This window comes from Macaca mulatta, chromosome 1 (genome assembly GCF_049350105.2).
Source record: "Macaca mulatta isolate MMU2019108-1 chromosome 1, T2T-MMU8v2.0, whole genome shotgun sequence".
Lineage (NCBI taxonomy): Eukaryota > Metazoa > Chordata > Mammalia > Primates > Cercopithecidae > Macaca > Macaca mulatta.
In genome coordinates this window covers 18516791-18539797 of record NC_133406.1, presented here as the reverse complement: position 1 = coordinate 18539797, position 23007 = coordinate 18516791, and positions in this window count along the sequence as shown.

Sequence of the window (23007 nt, the reverse complement as noted above, 5' to 3'; positions counted from 1 at the left end):
CTCAGAAGGAAGAGGTGTCACTGAGCCACAGGAGGGAGTCTGGGGACTGCTCTCCATTTAGGCGTCCGGCTGACCCTCTCGGTGCCCATTTTCTTACAGGGTTAAGGTGCTTGAACACAGGTTACACGAAAGGCAGTAAAACCTTGAACAGAAAATCAGGCACAAGTACAGTGACTGCCAGCGTGGATTTAGAAACAAGGCTCCTGAAGAAAATGCTCCTAGCCACAGGCACTAGCACTGGTCTTACATGCACTGTATTAGTACGTTCTCACATTGCTATAAAGAACTACCTCAGACTGGGTAATTTATAAAGAAAAGAGGTTTAGGCTGGGTGCGGTGGCTCACTCCTGTAATTCCCACACTTTTGAAGGCAGAGGCAGGTGGATCACTTAAGGCCAAGAGTTCGAGACCAGCCTGGCCAACATAGTGAAACCCCGGCTCTATTAAAAATACAAAAATTAGCTGGGCATGGTGGTGCACACCTGTAGTCCCAGCTACTCAGGAGGCTGAGGGATGAGAATTGCTCGAACCCAGGAGGTGGAGGTTGCAGTGAGCCGAGATCACACCACTGCACTCCAGTCTGGGTGAGAGAGTGAGACTGTCTCAAAAAAAAAAAAAAAAAAAAAGAAAAAGAAAAGAGATTTAACTGACTCACAGTTTCACATGGCTGGGAAGCCTCAGGAAACTCACAGTCATGGTGCAAGGTGAAGGGGAAGCAAGGCATGTCTTACATGGTGGCAGGAGAGAGGGAGAGAGAGCAAGTGAAGGGGGAGGTACCACATACTTTTAAACGACCAGATCATGTGAGAACTCACTCACTATCACAAGAACAGCATGGGGGAAATCTGCCCCATGATCTAATCACCTCCCACCAGGTTCTTCCCCTGACATATGGGGCTTACAATTCAATATGAGATTTGGGTGGGGACACAGAGCCAAACCATATCATGCACCCAAGACAAAACCAGTGTAGTAGAAGACAGTAACGGTTCAGAGACCAGCCAGTGTGGGTTCCGATGTAGGCCATGCAGTTTAATGATTTGAGGAACCTTACTTCTACCTCCATGAAAATGAGTATGACTTCATAGGATTGCTGCAAAATTAAATGAGACAATGCATGTGAATGCTTAGCTCTTAACACGTAGTAAGTGATCATTAAAAATGAGCTCTTTTTGGCTGAATTGAGAGAGATGGAAAATAAGAAGCATTGGCAAGGGTGTGGAACACCAGATGCTCATACACTGCTGGGTGGGGGTGTCCCTTGGTACCACCACTTTGGAACACTGGTGCTATGGTTTGAATGTCTCCTCCAAAACTTATGTGGAAACTTGATCCCCAATGTGACAATGTTGGGAGGTGGGGTCTTTAAGAGATGATGGGATCATGAGGGCTTTCCTGAATTAATGGGTTAGTGGATTGATGGGTTATCACAGGAGTGGGACTGGTGGCTTTATAAGAAGAGGAAAAGAAACCTGAGTTAGCATGCTCAGCCCCCTTGCCATGTGATGCCCTCTGCTACCCCAGGACTCTGCACAGTCTCCACCAGCAAGAAAGCCCTCACCAGATACAGCCCCTTGATGCTGAGCTTCTTAGCCTCCACAGCTGCCAGAAATAAATTCCTTCTCTTTATACATTATCTAGTTTCATGTATTCTTATATAAGCTGCAAAATATGGACTAATACGGCAGTTTACTAAAGCTGAATTTATGCATCCCTCTGACCCAGAAGTTCCATTTGTAAGTACAGACCCAACAGAAATGCATATAAATGTACACCAAAATGCAAGCGTAAGAATGTTCAAAGCAACATAGTTCATAATGGGGCAGACCTGAAAACTACTTAAATGTGCATCGACAATAGAATAGATAAGCGGTCTGTGGTGCAGTCCCACAACGCACTACCCAGCATCAAGGACAACACACTGCATCCACAGACAACAGGGCTGACCCTTACAAACATAATATTGAGCCAAGAAGCCACACACAAAAGTCATATAAAGAACAATGAGACCAACCCAGGAGGTTAGAAGGCAGGATCAGGAGAGGCCACCCTGGCTGAGAAAGGTGCTGGTGACTGGGGGTTGGGGGGCACCCATGTGAACTTCTCCTTCTTGATGTACCTGCTGGTCACACAGGCAACTCTGTTGATAACATGTATCAAGCTGTATACTTATGCTCTATGCAAATTTCTGTATGTATATTATAATTCAATAAATGTTTTCAAAAAGAAGACATAGTTTAAAACACTGGATAGAGGATGTTCTCATGCTGCTGCTGAGGCATAAGGAGATTCTGATGCATTTTAATAAGCAAAGAGTGAACTTTTGCGTTTTAGATGGATGAAAATTTACAAAAGATAGTAGGGCGTGGTGGTGTACCTGTAGTCCCAGCTACTTGGAAGGCTAAAGCAGGAGGGTGGTTTGAGCCCTGGAGTTTGAAGCCGTAGTGCACTATGATCACTCCAGCCTGAGAAACACAGTGAGACCCTATTTCTAAAAACAAAACAATTCTTTAGCTATTTTTAGTATCTCTCTCAGTATCACCCTGCTCAGGGGAGGACAGCAGGTTTGTATGTGTGGATGCATCCTCTTTGCAAATTCATTCAGCTCAGTTACACGGAACGTATGACATTTTCTCAAGATGACTAGCTGCTATGGGTGATGCGTTCAGGTTATTTGGGGGACACAGAAATCTGTCACCTTTGAGCATCTCACCCCTGTGGCCAAAATAATCCAGAATCCCAGCTTGGTCCGGGCTGCACTCTCTGGGGGCAGAACTTAGAAAGGAAGGAGCTGTGTGCTCAGGTGACACCTCCCCGGACTCTGTCCTGCCACAGCACCTGCTGCCTTCAGCAGACCAGGCTGAGTTGTTCCCACTGAACGCACCCTTACACCTGTGCTCCGCAAGGCGCCCGCAAAATGCAGGATCTCACTAAGCTTAAAGAAAACCAGGAATTTCAGAGACTAACAAGAAAAAGGAGTGCTCCTCTGAAGTGAATCAGTCCCTGAAATCCAGCACATATTCGACGAGGTATGTATGCAAGCGTGCTTTGTTTGAAGAGCCCTACTTTAAGTAGGGAAATGTGTATGAGGATAGAGGAATCTTCCACTTTACAGAACAATTCCCTTCTCCCTTCCCCCTTCCTTCCCTCTCATAGCTGGTTAAATGAAAGGGCAGGAGACTTTCAAAGTGTGTTAAAAGCCACTGTTCTAAATAAGCTATTTTTTTTTCTTTTAAAATGTTCTTTTTGGGTATTTGTTTGGCATGCCATGGTCCTTGGTAAAATTCTTTTGGAAAATTTCAGGAGATTTCAATTTACTAAAGGGAAAGAGAACCTGTTGCCCCATAGCTTCATGATAGTAGAATTCAAAGTAAGAGAAACGGTGGCTTGGAAAATCTAAGGGAAAATGCTGGGGACATTTTCCTATATACACCTTTAAAGTTGAGAATAACATGCTCAGAAAATTGCAGAAGTCAAAAGTATATGGTTTGAGAAATATTCATATAACTGCCATCCAAATAGATGATTACCCTCTTCCCAGTCATGTCCATACCCTCCCAGCATTACAGATTAATTGTGCCTTGTTTTGAAATATCAGCTAAAAGTGGAATCACACCAAATGTATTATTGTGTGATGGCTTCTTTTGCTCAATGTTATGCTGGTGAATTCACCACATGGTTAAGTATGGCAGCATTTCACTCACTTTTATTGCTGTCAAAAGAATGCATTTTTTTCTTTTGAAGTGTTAATACTGGCTATCTCTAGGTGATGGAAGTTTCTTTTATCAATACAATATTTTGGGGGTACATGTGACTATTTGGATACCTGCATACAATGTGTAATGATCAAATCAGGGCAACTGAGATATTCATCCCCGCAAACACTTCTCTTCATATTGGCAACATTCACAAGAATGCATTTTTGACACACATCCGTGGTGATCCTGAGGCAGGCAGCCCGGGCCTCTCTGAGAGATACTGCACCAGATCCAGGCGGCACAGCTCACAGCCGCCCTGCCCTGTTCTTCGGGACGTTAGAATCATAACGGCAGAAAACATAAAAATAGCCCCTCAAGAACCAGAGCCAGGTCCTGAGTTTAACTGAGGTCAGGAGCAATTTTGCAACCCCCTGGGTGTAATCTAAAGTAATGCTGCGGAGAAGCTGGAGGTTGGAAATTGCTTTTTTTCCCCATGGGGTCAGCAGTATCAAAATCCTGGAGGAAAGAAGGGGTGTGTGTGTGTGTGTGTGTGTGGAAGTGAATGTGTATGTGTGTGTGTGTGTGAGCGCGTGTGAGCGTGTGTTTGTGTGTGTGTGGTGGGCTGAATAAAATTAATATGTTGAAGTCCTAACTCCTAGTACCGGAGAATGTGACTATATTCACAGATAAGGTCCTTCAAGTGGTAATTAAATTAAAACGAGGTCGTTAGGATAGGCCCTCATCCAATATGACTGGTATTCTTATAAGATGAACTGTGGACACAGATACACACAGAGGCAAGACTGTGTGAGGACATGGAGAAGCTGACCATCTACCAGACAAGCACAGAGGCCTCAGAGGAAGCCGATCCTGCCGACACCCGGACCTCAGACTTCCAGCCTCCAGAACCGTGAGAGTCAATTCTTGCAGTTTAAGCCACCCAGCCAGCCAGGCTTCGTTATGGTCACCCTGGCACATTATACAGTGTGTGTGCACGCATATGTTTCATCTCTCTTACCAGACCTAAAATGTGCTTTGCAGGGAGCAGGGGCTTGGCACACCTGCGGAATGTTAAGTGCTGCGTGTAATTGGCGACTCAGGCGGGAACAGGTGTTCACAACTGACATTCACAGGCCCTCCTCTCCCACCTTGGTTTGGAGGCCTGCCCCAACCTGCACCTCACCCCCTCCTCTCTCAGCTGACTGCCAGCTGCCTGGACTAAGCTGGCTGAGCTGTGCCAAATTGAGTGGCAGCTCTGAACAGACGCGGGCCCGGCAGGCTCCCTGGGGGCATCTGGAGGGGAAAGAGAACCATCATGAAATGGCAGGAAAAACACTTCTCCCTGACAGCGCAGAGCAGATGGGGGTGGGGCAATTACCAAACGGCTTGAGGGAAACAAAAGATGCTTCATGCAGTATGACTCAATTCAAAAAAAGGAGACAAAACAGATTCATTTTCTTCACCATCAAAACTCTTTTGACAAATTGAGTCAACTAATAGAATCTTCTCTCTCTTTTTCTTGCCCATGCTGGCCTCAAACATCTGGGCTCAAGAGATCCTCCTACTGAAGCCTCCCATGTAGCTGGGGCTGTAGGTACAAGCCACGGCACCGGGCTTTGACGAATAGAATCTTTATCCTAATTTCAGGGCCCTTTAAGAACAGCCAGTGAGAAGGGTAAGCAGGAGACTCACACTAGATGTGGCTGACATTTTGAATCGGTAAGGAGAGAGTAGCCAGAAGCAAGGTGGAAAGCTATCCTTCCTCCGTTTGATGGCTTAGTTCTAATATGTATTGTCACAAACAACCTCAGGTGTTTGAGTGAATTTGTGGCTCTGTGGGAGGTTTTGTGTGAGAGTTCAAGCCCTCAGCCGACAGGTGCCCCTGAGGTCACTCTATCAGCACGTTGTCTCAATAAGTAGCAGTGGCTTCTGTGTGAAGAAAAGCCCCACCCCGGGCTCTGCCACTTGAGTTTTAGAAATGCATAATCACTGTCTTTGTTTTCTACAAGAGGGCTGGCTTTAGGTTAGGTCAAAATTCCTGCGAAGTTAGGAATTTCTCCATCCAAGTTAATCCTTACAAAGTGTGTTACTCTCCTCTGTACTCCAACAACCTCAGGATAACCTATGCCTCTGAGATTGGAGTTCAGCAGGTCTGGTTTCACAAGATACAGGTCACAAAGACCCCGCTGATAAAACAGAATGCTGTAAAGAAGCTGCCAAGTTCGGGTGCAGTGGCTCACGCCTGTAATCCCAGCACTTTGGGAGACTGAGGCGGGCAGATCACGAGGTCAAAAGATCAAGACCATCCTGGCCAAAATGGTGAAACCCTGTCTCTACCAAAAATACAAAAATTATCCAGGCGTGGTGGTGGGCACCTGTAGTCACAGCTACTCAGGAGGTTGAGGCAGGAGAATCACTTGAACCCGGGAAGTAGAAGTTGCAGTGAGCTGAGATCGTGCCCCTGCACTCCAGCCTGGCAACAGAGCGAGACTCCATCTCAAAAAAAAAAAGCTGCCAAAGCTGCTGAATCCAAGATGGCAACGAAAGCAACCTCTGGTCATCCTCACTGCTCATTACATGCTAATTATAATACACTAGCACAGTAAAACTTCCACCTGCTCAGCTCATGACAGTTTACAAATGGCATGGCAACATGGGAAGTTACCCTATATGGTCTGAAAATGGGAGGACCCCTCAGTTCTGAGGAATTTCCCACCCCTTTGCTGGAAAACTCATGAATAATGTACCTCTTGTTTAGCATATGATCTAGAAATAACCATAAAAATAGCCAACCAGCAGCCTGTGACGCTGCTCTGCCTGTGGGGTGATCACTCTTTTATTCCTTTACTTTAATAAACTTTTTTTTTACTTTACTCCGTTGGCTCACTCTTGAATTCCTTCCTGTGTGAAGCCAAGAGAACCCAGCTGGCCTCTCAGGCTGAACCCCAATTTTGGGGTTTGCCCTATGACACCTCCACATCGAATGCACAAGACAATTTTTGACATGTCTGTATGTGTTTCAAAGTGTAGCAGGATGAGCTCAGTGTCTGACAAAACCCCTCAGACACCGAGACAGTGAAGGGAGTGGCTTTAATCAGAGCATCGGCACGCTAGCGTCTTAAAATCTGAGCTTGTCAGATGCTAACTTCTATACCTTTTAAGGGCTTACAACTCTAAGGGGATCCTCGTGAGAGGGTTGTGGTCGATTGAGCAAGCCAGGGAGTATATGGCAGGGGCTGCGAGCACTGGTGGTCAGAGTGAAACAGAACAGAAGGGGAGGTTTCACAATGTCCTTCCATACAATGTCTGGAATCTATAGATAACATCAATTGCTAGGTCAGGGGCTGAATTTTAACTACCAGGCTTAGGTCAGGCAGGCCCAGGCCTGGTTTCAGGTCTGGTTCCTTGGTTTTGGGTCTGGTTCCTAGGCGCCGGGCTACCTGCCTTTAGTTTTGCTTTTCTTTCCTTTTCTGAGTATAAAACAATATGAGAGGGTTTCTCTCTTCCCTTATAAGAGTTCAAAAAAATGGGAAGACTTTCTAAAAGCAGTTACATGTTTTGAATTGGTGCCCAATCCAAGACGCTGACAATACCAAATGCTGGTGAGGACTGAAACTGCCCTTGCAAAACTACGACAGTGAAAGAAATCTAACATAATTGACTCCATCTTCCTTCTAACCTTCAAGCTATCCTTGCTCATTCCTGAGTGTGGGCCAAACTAACCTTGGGAGAAATTTTGTTTATACTTTAAATGATAATAGCCCTTCCCCAAAACTAAACTGCCCTTGTAAAACTAATGAAAGACCACTAGGTTAGGAGGATGAGAGGGGCCTGAATTCTACTAAGATGTAGGCATAGGTTAAAAATTACTAGCTATTATTCTGGAGATCACAAGATTTGCGCCTTCCCCAGTTACTCCTATACATAACATCACTATTGTAGAACCTAAGATTGGCCTTTTGAGATGTCTTTGCAGACATTTGCATTTCTGTTGACTGGATGACCCCACCGAGACCAGTGACTCCTCTGTGGGCCTTACCCAAAAGTGGACTCAATACTTGAGGACAATTTTTCACAGCCCTATGATTGTATCCCCAGCCAATCAGCAGCACCCATACCCTGGTTCCCTGCCCATCAAGCTATCTTTGAAAAACCTCCGGCTCCAAATTTTTGAGGAGATTGATTTGAACAATAACTCTGTCTCTTGCATTGTATGGCCAGCCTCACATCAATTAAACTCTTTACAGCAACAGCATGGTCTCAAGGAATTGATTTTGTCTGTGCAGAAGGCAGGAATATCTCGTTGGGTTATTACAGGATGTGGAGCAATGGGAACTCTACAAAATTCAGTGTGTTCTTACCATAGCATCCAGCAGTTGGCTTCTTGGTGTTTACCTATATAAGTGGAAAACTTATGTCCACACAGAAACCTGCACACAGATGTATTGATGAAAAAAGCCAAGCTTTGTAAAATATTTGAAAAGGCTTATTCTGAGTCAAATATGAGGACCATGGCCCATGACACAGCCTCAGGAGATCCTGAGAATATGTGCCTAAGGTGGTTGAGTTACAGTTTGGTTTTATACATTTTAGGGAGACAGAAGTTACAGGCAATTACATAATATATTATGTACATGTAGGGTATATTGGTCTATATATCTGTTCTGGTACCAGTACCATGCTGTTTTATTTACTTTAGCCTCGTAGTATAGTTTGAAGTCAGGTAGTGTGATGCCTCCTGCTTTGTTCTTTTTGCTTAGGATTGTCTTGGCTATATGGGCTCTTTTTTGGTTCCATATGAACTTTAAAGTAGTTTTTTCCAATTCTGTGAAGAAAGTCAATGGTAGCTTGATGGGGATAGCATTGAATCTATAAATTACTTTGGGCAGTATGGCCATTTTCACAATATTGATTCTTCCTATCCATAAGCATGGAATGTTTTTCCATTTGTTTGTGTCCTCGCTTATTTTCTTGAGCAGTGGTTTGTAGTTCTCCTTGAAGAGGTCCTTCACATCCCTTGTAAATTGGATTCCTAGGTATTTTATTGTCTTCGTAGCAATTGTGAATGGGAGTTCATTCATTATTTGGCTCTCTGTTTGTCTGTTATAGGGATGCTTGTTAGTTTTGCACATTGATTTTATATCTTGAGACTTTGCTGAAGTTGCTTATCAGCTTAAGGAGATTTTGGGCTGAGACTATGGGGTTTTCTAAATATACAATCATGTCATCTGGAAACAGAGACAATTTGACTTCCTCTTTTCCGAATTGAATACCCTTTATTTCTTTCTCCTGTCTGATTGCCCTGGCCAGAACTTCCAACACTATGCTGAATAGCAGTGGTGAGAGAGGGCATCCTTGTCTTGTGCCGGTTTTCAAAGGGAATGCTTCCAGCTTTTGCCCATTCAGTATGATATTGGCTGTGGGTTTGTCATAAATAGTTCTTATTATTTTGAGATACGTTCCACTAATACGTAGTTTGTTGAGAGTTTTTGCATGAAGGACTGTTGAATTTTGTCAAAGGCCTTTTCTGCATCTATTGAGATAATCATGTGGTTTTTGTCATTGGTTCTGTTTATGTGATGGATTACATTTACTGATTTGCATATGTTGAACTGGTCTTGCATCCCAGGGATGAAGCAACTTGATCATGGTGGATAAGCTTTTTGATATGCTGCTGAATTTGGTTAGCCGGTATTTTATTGAAGATTTTCGCATCGATGTTCTTTAGGGATATTGGCCTCTTTTTTTGTTGTGTCTCTGTCAGGTTTTGGTATCAGGATGATGCTGGCCTCATAAAATGAGTTAGGGAGGATTCCCTATTTTTCTGTTTTTTGGAATCATTTCAGAAGGAATGGTACCAGCTCCTTGTCAGGCCTCTGAGCCCAAGCTAAGCTGTCATATTCCCTATGACCTGCATGTATACATGCAGATGGCCTGAAGCAATGGAAGATCCACAAAAGAAGTGAAAATAGCTTTAACTGATGACATTCCACCATTGTATTTTGTTCCTGCACCACCCTAACTGATACAATATAGTCTCCCCCACCCTTAAGAAGGTACTTTGTAATGTTCTCCCTCCGCCCTTAAGAAAGTACTTTGTAATATTCTCCCCATTCTTGAGAATGTACTTTGTACACCTATCCCAAACCTATAAGAACTAATGATAATCCCACCATCCTTTGCTGACTCCTTTCTCAAATTCAGCCCACCTGCACCCAGGTGAAATAAACAGCCTTGTTGCTCACACAAAGCCTGTTTAGTGGACTCTCTCCACATGAACGTGTGTGACATTAGGTGCTGAAGAGCCAGGACAGGAGGACTTCTTCGGGAGATCAGTCCCCTGTCCTTGCCCTCACTCCGTGAGGAGATCCATCTATGACCTCGAGTCCTCAGACCAACCAGCCCAAGGAGCATCTCACCAATTTCAAATCTGGTAAGTGGTCTTTCCACTGTTCTGCAGCTTCTCTCGCTACCCTTCAATCTTCCTCCCTCACTACCCTTCAATCTCCCTGTCCTTCCAATTCCAGTTCTTTTTCTTCTCTAGTAGAGACAAGGAGACACATTTTATCCATGTACCCAAAACTCTGGCGCTGGGCACAGACTTGGGAAGACAGTCTTCCCTTGGTGTCTAATCATTGCAGGGATGCCTGCCTGATTATTCACCTACACTCCATTGGTGTCTGATCACTGTGGGGATGCCTGCCTTGGTCATTCACCCACATTCCCTTGGTGGCAAGTCAATTGCGGGGATGCCTGCTTTGGCTGCTCACCCACATTGCAGCCCAGGACTGCTCACCCACTCTCCCTCCCCCTCTCCATGTCTCTATCCTCTCTTTTCTCTGGGCTTGCCTCCTTCACTATGGGCAACCCTCCACTCCCCAGTTTTCTCCTTTAGCCTGTGTTCCCAAAAACATAAAACCTCTTCAATTCACACCCGACCTGAAACCTAAGCATCTTATTTTCTTCTGAAACACTGCTTGGCCCCAATACAAACTCGACAATTATTCCAAATAGCCAGAAAATGGCACTTTTGATTTATCCATCCTACAAGATCTAGATAATTCTTGTCATAAAATGGGCAAATGATCTGAGGTGCCTGACATCCAGGCATTCTTTTACACATCTGTCCCTTTCCAATCTCTGCTCCCAATGAGACTCGTCCCAAATCTTTCTTCTTTCTCTCCTGTCTGTTCCTTCAGTCTCCATCCCAAGCTCTGAGTCCTGTGAATCCTCATTTTCTACAGACCCATCTGACCTCTCCCCTCCTCCCCAAGCTGCTCCTCACTAGGCTGAGCCAGATCCCAATTCTTCCTCAGCCTCTGCTCCCCAAACCTACAATCCTTCTATCACCTCCCCTCCTCACACCCAGTCGGGCTTACAGTTTCATTCTGCAACTAGGCCTCCCCCACCTGCCCAATAATTTCCTCTTAGATAGGTGGCTGGAGCTTAAGGCATAGCCAAGGTTAATGCTCTTTTTTCTTTATCCGACCTCTCCCAAGTCAGTTAGCATTTAGGCTCTTTTTCGTCAAATATGAAAACCCAGCCTAGCACATGGCCTGTTTGGCAACAACCCTTAAATGCTTTACTGCCCTAGACCCAGAGGGGCCAGAAGGCTGTCTTATTCTCAATATGCATTTTATTACCCAATCCAATCCTGACATTAGAAAAAGCTCCAAAAATTAGATTCTGGCCCTCAATCCCACAACAGGACTTAACTGACCTCGCCTTCAAGGTGTACAATAATAGAGAAGGGTTGCAATTACTCGCCTCTTCTGTGAGAGAAACCCCAGCCACATCTCCAGCACACAACAACTTCAAAATGCCTAAACTGCAGGGGCCAGGCGTTCCTCCAGGACTGCCTCCCCCAGGATCTTGCTTCAAGTGCTGGAAATCTGGCCACTGGGCCAAGGAATGCCTGCAGCCCTGGATTCCTCCTAAGCCATGTTCCATCTGTGTGGGACCCTACTGGAAATCAGACTGTCCAACTTGTCAGGCGGCCACTCCCAGAGTCCCTGGAACTCTGGCCCAAGGCTCTCTGACTGACTTCTTCCCAGATCTTTTCGGCTTAGTGGCTGAATACTGATGCTGCCCGATCGCCTCGGAAGACTCCTGGACCATCACAGATGCTTTGGGTAACTCTTATAGTGGAGGGTAAGTCCGTCCCCTTCTTAATCAATACGGAGGCTACCCACTCCACATTACCTTCTTTTCAATGGCATGTTTCCCTTGCCTCCATAACAGTTGTGGGTATTGACAGCCAGGCTTCTAAACCTCTTAAAACTCCCTAACTCTGGTGCCAACTTTGACAACATTCTTTTATGCACTCCTTTTTAGTTATCCCCACCTGCCCAGCTCCCTTATTAGGTCAAGACATTTTAACTACATTATCTGCTTCCCTGACTATTCATAGGCTACAGCCACACCTCATTGCCACCTTTTCCCCCAGTTCAAAGCCTCCTTCACATTCTCCCCTTGTGTCTCCCCACCTTAATCCACAAGTATGGGATACCTCTACTCCCTCCTTGGCAACTGATCATGCACCCCTTACCATCCCATTAAAATCTAATCACCCTTACCCTGCTCAACACCAATACCCCATCCCACAGCATGCTTTAAGAGTATTAAAGCCTGTTATCACTCACCTGTTACAGCATGACTTTTTAAAGCCTATAAGCTCTCCTTACAATTCCCCATTTTGCCTGTCCAAAAACCGGACAAGTCTTACAGGTTAGTTCAGGATCTGTGCCTTATCAACCAAATTGTCTTGCCTATCCACCCTGTGGTACCAAACCCATGTACTCTTCTGTCCTCAATACCTCCCTCCACAACCCATTATTCTGTTCTAGATAAACCTAGCTGAACCTATAAATCCTAAATCCTTTCCCCACTCCCCTTTCCATTCCTTAAAAAACAGCCCTAAAAGCTGCTCCCACACTAGCTCTCCCTAACTCATCCCACCCCTCTTCATTACGCACAGCCGAAGTACAGGGCTGTGTGGTCACAATTCTTACACAAGAGCCAGGACTGCACCCTGTAGCCTTACTGTCCAAACAAATTGACCTTACTGTTTTAGCCTAGCCCTCACATCTGCGTGCGGTGGCTGCCGCTGCTTTAATACTTTTAGAGGCCCTCAAAATCACAAGCTATGCTCCACTTACTCTCTACGGTTCCCATAACTTTCAAAATCTATTTTCCTCCTCACACTTGATGCATGCACTTTCTGCCCCCCAGCTCCTTCGGCTATACTCACTCTTTGTTGAGTCTCCCACAATTACCATTGTTCCTGGCCCAGGCTTGAATCCATCCTCCCACATTATTCCAGATACCACACCTGACCCCCATGACTGTATCTCTCAGATCCACCTGACATTCACTCCATTTCCCCATACTTCCTTCTATCCTGTTCCTCACCCTGATCACACTTGGTTTATTGATGGCAGTTCCACCAGGCCTAATCGCCACTCACCAGCAAAGGCAGGCTATCTTCTGTATCTTCCACATCTATCATTGAGGCTACTGCTCTGCCCCCCTCCACTACCTCTCAGCAAGCTGAACTCATTGCCTTAACTCGAGCCCTCACTCTTGCAAAGGGACTATGCATCAATATTTATACTGACTCTAAATATGCCTTCCATATCCTGCACACCATGCTGTTATATGGGCAGAAAGAAATGTCCTCACTACACAAGAGTCCTCCATCATTAATGCGTCCTTAATAAAAACTCTTCTTAAAGCTGCTTTACTTCCAAAGGAAGCTGGAGTCATTCACTGCAAGGGCCATCAAAAGGCATCAGATCCCAGGCTCTACTAAAATACAAAAAGAGCAACAATTGCTCTTCCTCAGCCTCTGCTGGTGATACCCAAGCAAACAGGGTCTGAAGTGGACCTCCAGCAAACTCCAACAGACCTGCAGCTGAAGGTCCTAACTGTTAGAAGGAAAACTAACAAACAGAAAGGACATCCACACCAAAACCCCATCTGTACTGTATGTCACCATCATCAAAGACCAAAGGTAGATAAAACCACAAAGATGGGGAGAAACCAGAGCAGAAAAGCTGAAAATTCTAAAAAGTCAGAGCACCTCCAAAGGAACGCAGCTCCTCACCAGCAACGGAACACAGCTGGATGGAGAATGACTTTGACAAGTTGAGAGAACTAGGCTTCAGACAATTGGTAATAACAAACTTCTCCTAGCTAAAGGAGGATGTTCAAACCCATCACAAAGAAGCTAAAAACCTTGAAAAAAGATTAGATGAATGGCTAACTAGAATAAGTAGCATAGAGAAGACCTTAAATGACCTGATGGAGCTGAAAACTATGGCACAAGAACTATGTGACACATGCACAAGCTTCAGTAGCTGATTCAATTAAGTGGAAGAAAGGGTATCAGTGATTGAAGATCAAATGAATGAAATGAAGTGAGAAGAGAAGTTTAGAGAAAAAAGAGTAAAAAAAATGAACGAAGCCTCCAACAAATATGGGACTATGTGAAAAGACCAAATCTACGTCTGTCTGATTGGTGTACCTGAAAGTGATGGGGAGAATGGAACCAAGCTGGAAAACACTCTTCAGGGTATTATCCAGGATAACTTCCCCAACCTAGAAAGGCAGACCAACATTTAAATTCAAGAAATACCGAGAATGCCACAAAGATACTCCTCGAGAAGAGCAACTCCAAGACACATAATTGTCAGATTCACCAAAATTGAAATGAAGCAAAAAATGTTAAGGGCAGCCAGAGAGAAAGGTCAGGTTACCCACAAAGGGAAGCCCATCAGACTAACAGCAGATCTCTTGGCAGAAACTCTACAAGCCAGAAGAGAGTGGGGGCCAATATTCAACATTCTTAAAGAAAAGAATTTTCAACCCGGAATTTCACATCCAGCCAAACTAAGCTTCATAAGTGAAGGAGAAGTAAAATCCTTTACAGACAAGGAAATGCTGAGAGATTTTTGTCACCACCAGGCCTGCCTTACAAGAGCTCCTGAAGGAAGCACTAAACGTGGAAAGGAGCAACTGGTACCAACCACTGCAAAAACATGCCAAATTATAAAGACCATCCATGCTAGGAAGAAACTGCATCAACTAATGAGCAAAACGACCAGTTAACATCATAATGACAGGATCAAATTCACACATAACAATATTAACCTTAAATGTAAACGGGCTAAATGCTCCCATTAAAAGACACAGCCTGGCAAATTGGATAAAGAGTCAAGAGCCATCAGTGTGCTGTATTCAGGAGACCCCTCTCATGTGCAGAGACACACATAGGCTCAAAATAAAGGGATGGAGGAAGATCTACCAAGCAAATGGAAAACAAAAAAATAAAATAAAAGCAGGGTTTGTAATCCTAGTCTCTGATAAAACAGACTTTAAACTAACAAAAATCAAGACAAAGAAGGCCATTACATAATGGTAAAGGGGTCAATTCAACAAGAAGAACTAACTATCCTAAATGCATATGCATCCAATACAGGAGCACCCAGATTCATAAAGCAAGTCCTCAGAGACCTACAAAGAGACTTAGACTCCCACACAATAATAATGGGAGACTTTAACACCCCACTGTCAACATTAGACAGATCAACGAGACAGAAAGTTAACAAGGATATCCAGGAATTGAACTCAGCTCTGCACCAAGAGGATCTAATAGACATCTACAGAACTCTCCACCTCAAATCAACGGAATATACATTCTTCTCTGCACCACATCGCACTTATTCCAAAATTGACCACATAGTTGGAAGGGACACACCTCAAGGTAATAAAAGATAAATGGTAGTAAGTGATAAACCCACAGCCAATATTACACTGAATGGGGAAAAGTTGAAAGCATTCTCCCTGAGAACTGGAACAAGACATTTTCACCACTTCTATTAAACATAGTACTGGAAGTCCTAGCCAGCGCAATCAGACAAGAGAAAAAAGCAAAAGGCATCTAAATTGGTAAAGAGGAAGCCAAACTGTTGCTGTTTGCCAATGAAATGATTGTGTACCTAGAAAACCTAAAGACTCATCCAAAAAGCTCCTAGATTTGATAGATGAATTCGGTGAAGTTTCAGGATACAAAATCAATGTACACAAATCAGTAGCACTGCATTACACCAACAATGACTGAGCTGAGAACCAGATAAAAAACTCAACCTCATTCACAATAGCTGGAAAAACAAAAACAAAAACAAAAACTTAGCAATATACCTAACCAAGGAGGTGAAAGATTGCTACAAGGAAAACTACAAAACACTACTGAAAGAAATCATCAACAACACAAACAAATGGAAACACATCCCATCAACATCACAAACAAATGGAAACACATCATGAATGTGTAGAATCAATATTGTGAAAATGACCATACTGCCAAAAGCAATCTACAAATTCAACACAATTCCCATCAAAATACCATCACCATTTGTCACAGAAGTGGAAAAATAAATCCTATAATTAACATGGAACCAAAAAGAGCCCACATAGCAAAAGCAATACTAAGCAAAAGGAACAAATCTAGAGGCATCACATTACGTGACTTCAAACTATACTACAACACTATAATTACCAACACAGCATAGTACTACTATAAAAATAGGCATGTAGACCAATGGAACAGAATAGAGAACCCAGAATAAAGCCAAACACAGCCAACTGATCTTCAACAAAGCAAATAAAAACATAAACTGGGGAAAGGACACCCTAGTCAACAAATGGTGTGAGGATAATTGGCAAGCCAAATGTACAAGAATGAAGCTGGATCCTCATCTCTCACCTCATACAAAAATCAATTCAAGATGGATCAAAGACTTAAATCTAAGACCCAAGACCATAAAAATTCTAGAAGATAACATTGGAAAAACTCTTCTAGACATTGCCTTAGACAAAGAGTTAATGACCAAGAACCCAAAAGCAAATGCAACAAAAACAAAGATAAATAGATGGGACTTAATTAAACTAAAAAGCTTCTGCGCAGCAAAAGCAATAATCAACTGAGTAAACAAACAACCCACAGATTGGGAGAAAATATTTGCAAACTATGCATCTGACAAAGGACTAATAACCAGAATCTACAAGGAACTCAAATGAATCAGCAATAAAAAACAAACAATCCCATCCAAAAAGTAGGCAAAGCACATGAATGGACAATTCTCAAAAGAAGATATATAAATGGCCAAGAAACACGAAAAAATGCTCAACATCACTAATGATCAGGGAAATGCAAATTAAAACCACAATGAGATACCACCTTACTCCTGCAAGAATGGCCATAATTAAAAAATCAAAAATAACAGATGTTGGCATGAATGTGAGGAAAAGGGAACACTTTTACACTGCTGTAGAAGTGTAAACTTGTACAACCACTGTGGAAATCAGTATGGAGATTCCTTAAAGAACTAAAAGTAGAACCTCTATTTGATCCAGCAATCCCACTACTGGGTATCTACCCAGAGGAAAATAGTCATCATATGAAAAAGACACTTGCACACACATGTTTATAGCAGCACAATTAGCAACTGCACATATATAGAAGCAGTCTAAATGCCCATTAACCAATGAGTGGATAAGAAAAATGTGGTATATATAGACCATGGGCCACTCAGCCACAAAAAGAAATGAAATCGTGGCATTCACAGCAACCTGGATGGAGCTGGATACCATTATTCTAAGTGAAGTAACTCACGAATGAAAAAACAAACATCGTTATGTTCTCACTTATAAATGCAAGCTAAACTATAAGGACATGAAGGCATAAGAATGATATAATGGACTTTGGAGACCTGGAGGAAGGGTGGGATGGCAGTGAGGGATAAAACACTACACATTGGGTATAGTGTACACTGCTTGGGTGATGGGTACATCAAAATCTCAGAAATCACCATTAAATAACTTTTCCAGGCAACCAGACACCAACTATTCCCCCAAAGCTATTGAAATAGGAAAAATAAAGAAAGAAGGGACACTGATCCTTGAATAAAAAAAAGAAAAGGGAAATAAAGATGGGAATTGAGCCATGAAAACAAAGAAGGAGCTGGAATCTGCTGGCCCCTCTGCATCTGCCTTTCACTGCATCTGACCACAAGGGCCATCTGAGGGTAATCACCACATTTCATTTCCACCTTTTTTTTTTTTTTTTTTTTTTTGAGATGGAGTCTCCCTCTGTCACCCAGGCTGGAGTGCAGTGGTGCAATCTCGGCTCACTGCAAGCGACGCCTCCCAGGTTCACGCCATTCTCCTGCCTCAGTCTCCCGAGTAGCTGGGACTACAGGCGCCCACCACCACGCCCAGCTAATTTTTTATATTTTTAATAGAGATGGGTTTCACCATGTTGACCAGGATGGTCTTAATCTCCTGGCCTCGTGATCCACCCACCTTGGCCTCCAAAAGTGCTGGGATTACAGGCGTGAGCCACCATGCCTGGCCCCATTTCCACCTTTTAAATATCATAGAGCCGGGCGCGGTGGCTCAAGCCTGTAATCCCAGCACTTTGGGAGGCCGAGACGGGCGGATCACGAGGTCACGAGATCGAGACCATCCTGGTTAACACGGTGAAACCCCGTCTCTACTAAAAAATACAAAAAACTAGCCGGGCGAAGTGGCGGGCGCCTGTAGTCCCAGCTACTTGGGAGGCTGAGGCGGGAGAATGGCGTGAACCCGGGAGGCGGAGCTTGCAGTGAGCTGAGATCCGGCCACTGCACTCCAGCCTGGGCGACAGAGCATGACTCCGTCTCAAAAAAAAAAAAAAAAAAAAAATCATAGAGGTACTTGTTTAGTCAGTTCTAACCTGAAACCTCATAAGGTTCAAGATTCTGAAAAAAATTATTTCACCTTAAGTTAATACAGCCAATTTGTGGCAAACACTGATATCAAATTTACATTCTACTGCCATTTTCTGAGCCTTAAACTTTTAGTTTAATGCTAAAGCATAGTGTAATCTTTTTGGAGGTATTTTAAGTGGCAACTAATTTTAATATGGGTAGTACCAACAATGTACATACTCAACTGAAGTGATGACAATATAAACAGCTATGACCAAGTTTGCATGTGCACAGGCCATGACCACTGTGTCACAACTGGCTGGCTGTGTTTATAAGATGTCATCACCTGTAAGACACATCCCAACTACAAAGACATCAACATGTGGGAAAGGTACTTCCTTATTAATATGGTTTGCATATTTGTCCCCTCCAAATCTCACGTTAAAATGCAAACCGCAGTGTTGGAGGTGGGTCCTGGTGGGAGGTGATTGGATCATGGGAGCAGATCTTCATGAACAGTTTAGCACCATCCTTTTGGTGATGAATGAGGTTTTGTTCAATGAGTTCATGTGCTATATGGTTGTTTAAAAGTGTGTGGCACCTCCCCCTTTGTTGTCATGCTCCTGCTCTCACCATGTGAGATGCCTGCTCCCTCTTCACCTTCCACTATGATTGGATGCCTCTGAAGTCCTTCCCAGAAGTGATGCTAGCACCACACTTCTTGTACAGCCTGCAGAACCATGAGCCAATCAAACTTCTTTCCTTTATAAATTACCCAGCCTCAAGTGTTTCTTTATAGCAATGTAAATAGCGCAATACACTTATGAACTTTTATTATTTCCACGGCTTCTATTTACAGGTAAGGAAAATGAGAAACAGAGAACCTAAGCAAGTTTTAAATTGGAGAAGTTGACAGAAAAAAGATGCAAGAACATTATAAAATATTTTATCAAAATTCTTCAATTTGCAGATAAACTGAGGTCAAAGGGCATAAGTGTCTTGATTATTTTAACATAGCTCAGTAAAGACAGTGTGAGGGTGTAAATCCATGTCTTTTGAGTTGAGGAGCCATTGCCTTTTCTTGTGTATTATGCTGAATTTAAAGCACAGAGCCTACACTTTGGAATGGTTTAAAGTTCATTTCAAACGTTTTTGGATCATGATCCATATTAATCATCATATTTTACATCTGCACCCATACACAACACAAAAATATATAAATATATAACCAAAGCAAAAAGTTTTAGGAAGCAATACTTACATGACGCATTCTAATATTTTGATTTGTTTTATATTCTGTTTAGTTTAAAAATATGCTGGGCACATCTATTTCTGGCAAAGGTAGAGTAGCTTGTTTTGATCAACCTCCCACTGAGAAAGAACAAATAAATGGAAAAAATATTTTTAAGAAATTTATTTGCCAGCATTAGAGATACCAAAGCAGCAAAAGCTTAGTGGCCAAAATCCCAGAGAGAAGGGAACCCCCCAAAAATGAGCCCTATGTTTGCTGCTCCCTTTGAGGCAGTATTATAATTATTCTAAAAGTGAAAACAGCAACTAAGAGCCTGAGAAGCTGTGCATAACTTTTGGCATCTCTACGAGGCAGGGGCAAAAACTGATATTCAGTAATAACCAAGGAAATATGGCCCCAGAAAACACCCCACACTTTCACGTGAGATCCTCAAATACTGTACCCTAGAATACAAGTGAATCAGAAATAGACTAGCTCTCACAAGTGCTAAAGATCAATTTCAAATCAACTCGGTCTCAAATTGTTTGAAAGTAATCCGTCTCTACCCTGACTGCTTGCCTTAAGCATAAGTAAACTGAAGATAACATATTGAATCTCAAAACATGTTTTATACAAAATGCAGACGTTCCATTAAAAATGATCTGGCATACAAAAACATAAGAATAGACCAGAAACCAAGAAGATAAAAAATTACACAATAGAAACATTCCCAAAGGAGATCCAGATATTGAAATGATCAGAATTGGATTTTAAACTATGATTTGAACATTCAAGAAGTTTAGAAACAGGATGAAAAATAGGCCAGAGAAATGCAAACTACAAAGGACAAAATGGAAACTTTATAACTAAAAGTTATAATAATTAAAACTAAAGACTCTATGAACCCAATCAATGAATAGGTTCAACAGCAGATTAGACACAATAGAAGAGAGAAATAGTGAACTGGAATACAAACCATAAGAAATAATCAGATAAAAGTATGATAAGCAGATTTTTAAAATGCAGAAAAGAACACAAAAGTCATATGATGTATGGCACATATCATTGGCATATCTAGTCAGTAGAGAATATGAAATGGACCTGTAAAAGATACTTGAGTAAATAATGACCAAATTTTTTTTTTTTTTGGAGATGGAGTCTTGCTCTGTCACTCGGGCTGAAGTGCAGCAGTGGGATCTCAGCTCACTGCAAGCTCTGCCTCCCAGGTTCACGCCATTCTCCTGCCTCAGCCTCCCAAGTAGCTGGGACTACAGGTGCCTGCCACCATGCCCAGCATTTTTAGTAGAGACAGGGTTTCACCATGCTAGCCAGGATGGTCTCGATCTCCTGACCTAGTGATCAACCTGCCTCAGCCTTCCAAAGTGCTAGGATTACAGGCATGAGCCGCTGCACCCCACCCCAAAAATTTTTCAAACTGATGAATAACATCAAATCACAGAGTCAAGAAGTTATATGTATTCTAAGCAGGATAAATACAAATAAAGCCACACATAGGCACAACAAACTCCAACTTCTGAAAACAGGAGACAAACATTTTAAAGCACATAGAAAAAAATAAGACATCATTCCTTCAAAGAGGCAATTGTAAATCAACTGACAGCTGATTTATCACAAAAATAATGGAAGCAAAAGACAATGTCTGTCTTCAAACTGCTAAAAGAAAACACTGCCAAGCTGGAATTCTATGCCTAGTAAAATTAATCTTTAAAAATGAAGGTGAAATAAATATATTTTCAGACACACATTCATAATTCAAATATATGGAGATAATTTGTCACACACTAACCTACACTAAAAGATATAGTCAAGGGAGTCTTTAGGCAGAAGTCAAATTATCCCATGTAGAAGTTTCCAATAGAAGAATTAGATTTCCATATAATAATGATAATAATGTCTAGTTGGATTTAAGCATATATATGTGTACATATAGATATATGCATATGTATATATATATATGCTCAATAACAGTATGAAAGCCAGAAAAGGGATAGCTAAAATATTCTAAGGTCTTTGCATTGTCCAGGGAGTACCAAAATTATTAACTTATAAGATATTTTAATAAGTTCAGGGTGCATAGTATAATTTATCAATAAAAAGCAGTAAAATAATGCATGACTGAATTATAAAAATATTTAATCACAAAGAAACCAAGAGAGTAGGAAAAACATTAAAAAGTGAAACAAAAATTAAACTATAATAAATTTCATCACAAACATACTAGCAATTACATTAAATATGAAGATACTAGATGCTTCAATAAAAATGAGAAAGATGGTCAGATTGGATTGCCGGATTGGATTGACCTTGAACTTCTGGGCTCAAGAAGTCCTCCAACTACAGCCTCCCAGGTAGCTGGAACTACAGGTGCTTGCGACATTGCCCAGCTGAGAATGCCTTTCTTCCCAGCCATTTTCCAAGCCTCGCCTCTGACTTCATATGGATTCTGTGTTCCTCTATTATATTTTCAATCTATCCCCTTCTTGGTTAAGGTAACCAGATTTGAGTTCTGTTGGTTGCAATAAAGAATTTATTAATGCATTTCCAGAACTTTGGCCTTGGAGTCCTAGGCCAATAGATATACTTGCACCCCTATCCAGAGAGAAGAGAACATGTTAATTTCCCATTCTTCTCATTCTGAGAATCGGAAAATTGAAGGAGTGGTGATTACATTCCCTTTATAGGAGGAACCTTATAAATCATTGTTGAGACATCTCAGATTTGAGGTTTAGGTTTTGAAAAGTAAAAATGTCTTCATCATTTTGTTACCAAGAGGTTTTGCTTTGCTTTAATACACTCAGCAAAATGCCTGCCACTCCTTTTACTTATTACCAGAGAAGAGCATTTCACTAATTCTGAGGCACTCAGCTCTCTCTGTCTCTGCTATGAACACTTTGTTGTGCAGCATCTTTATCTTATTTTATTTTTCCCTGACTTCTTTGATTTTGATCTGAAGAAAAAACTTCAACGCCACTTCCAAACCAACAAGACGCCCCTGCTGAGCAGCATCGCAGACTCTGAGACGTCTTGGGAGCGCGGTCCCTGACTGCCGCCCCCAGGGGCTTACTATTTAATTGACAAGTTGCAAAAGGGCTGCAGATAGAAAACAACAGACAGCTGGTATGTATTCTTAGGATGGAACCATGTTTTTTAAAAAATAAAAGTAAAAACTAAGCCACAAAGAACAGGATATTTCACATTAAAAATTCAGATTTTTTTACAACATGAGAAAACTATAGAATGTAGCAGCAAGAAGCCCGCATTCCACAGGGCACAACAAAGCATGTCGCTGCCAGTTTGTCTCAGTCCC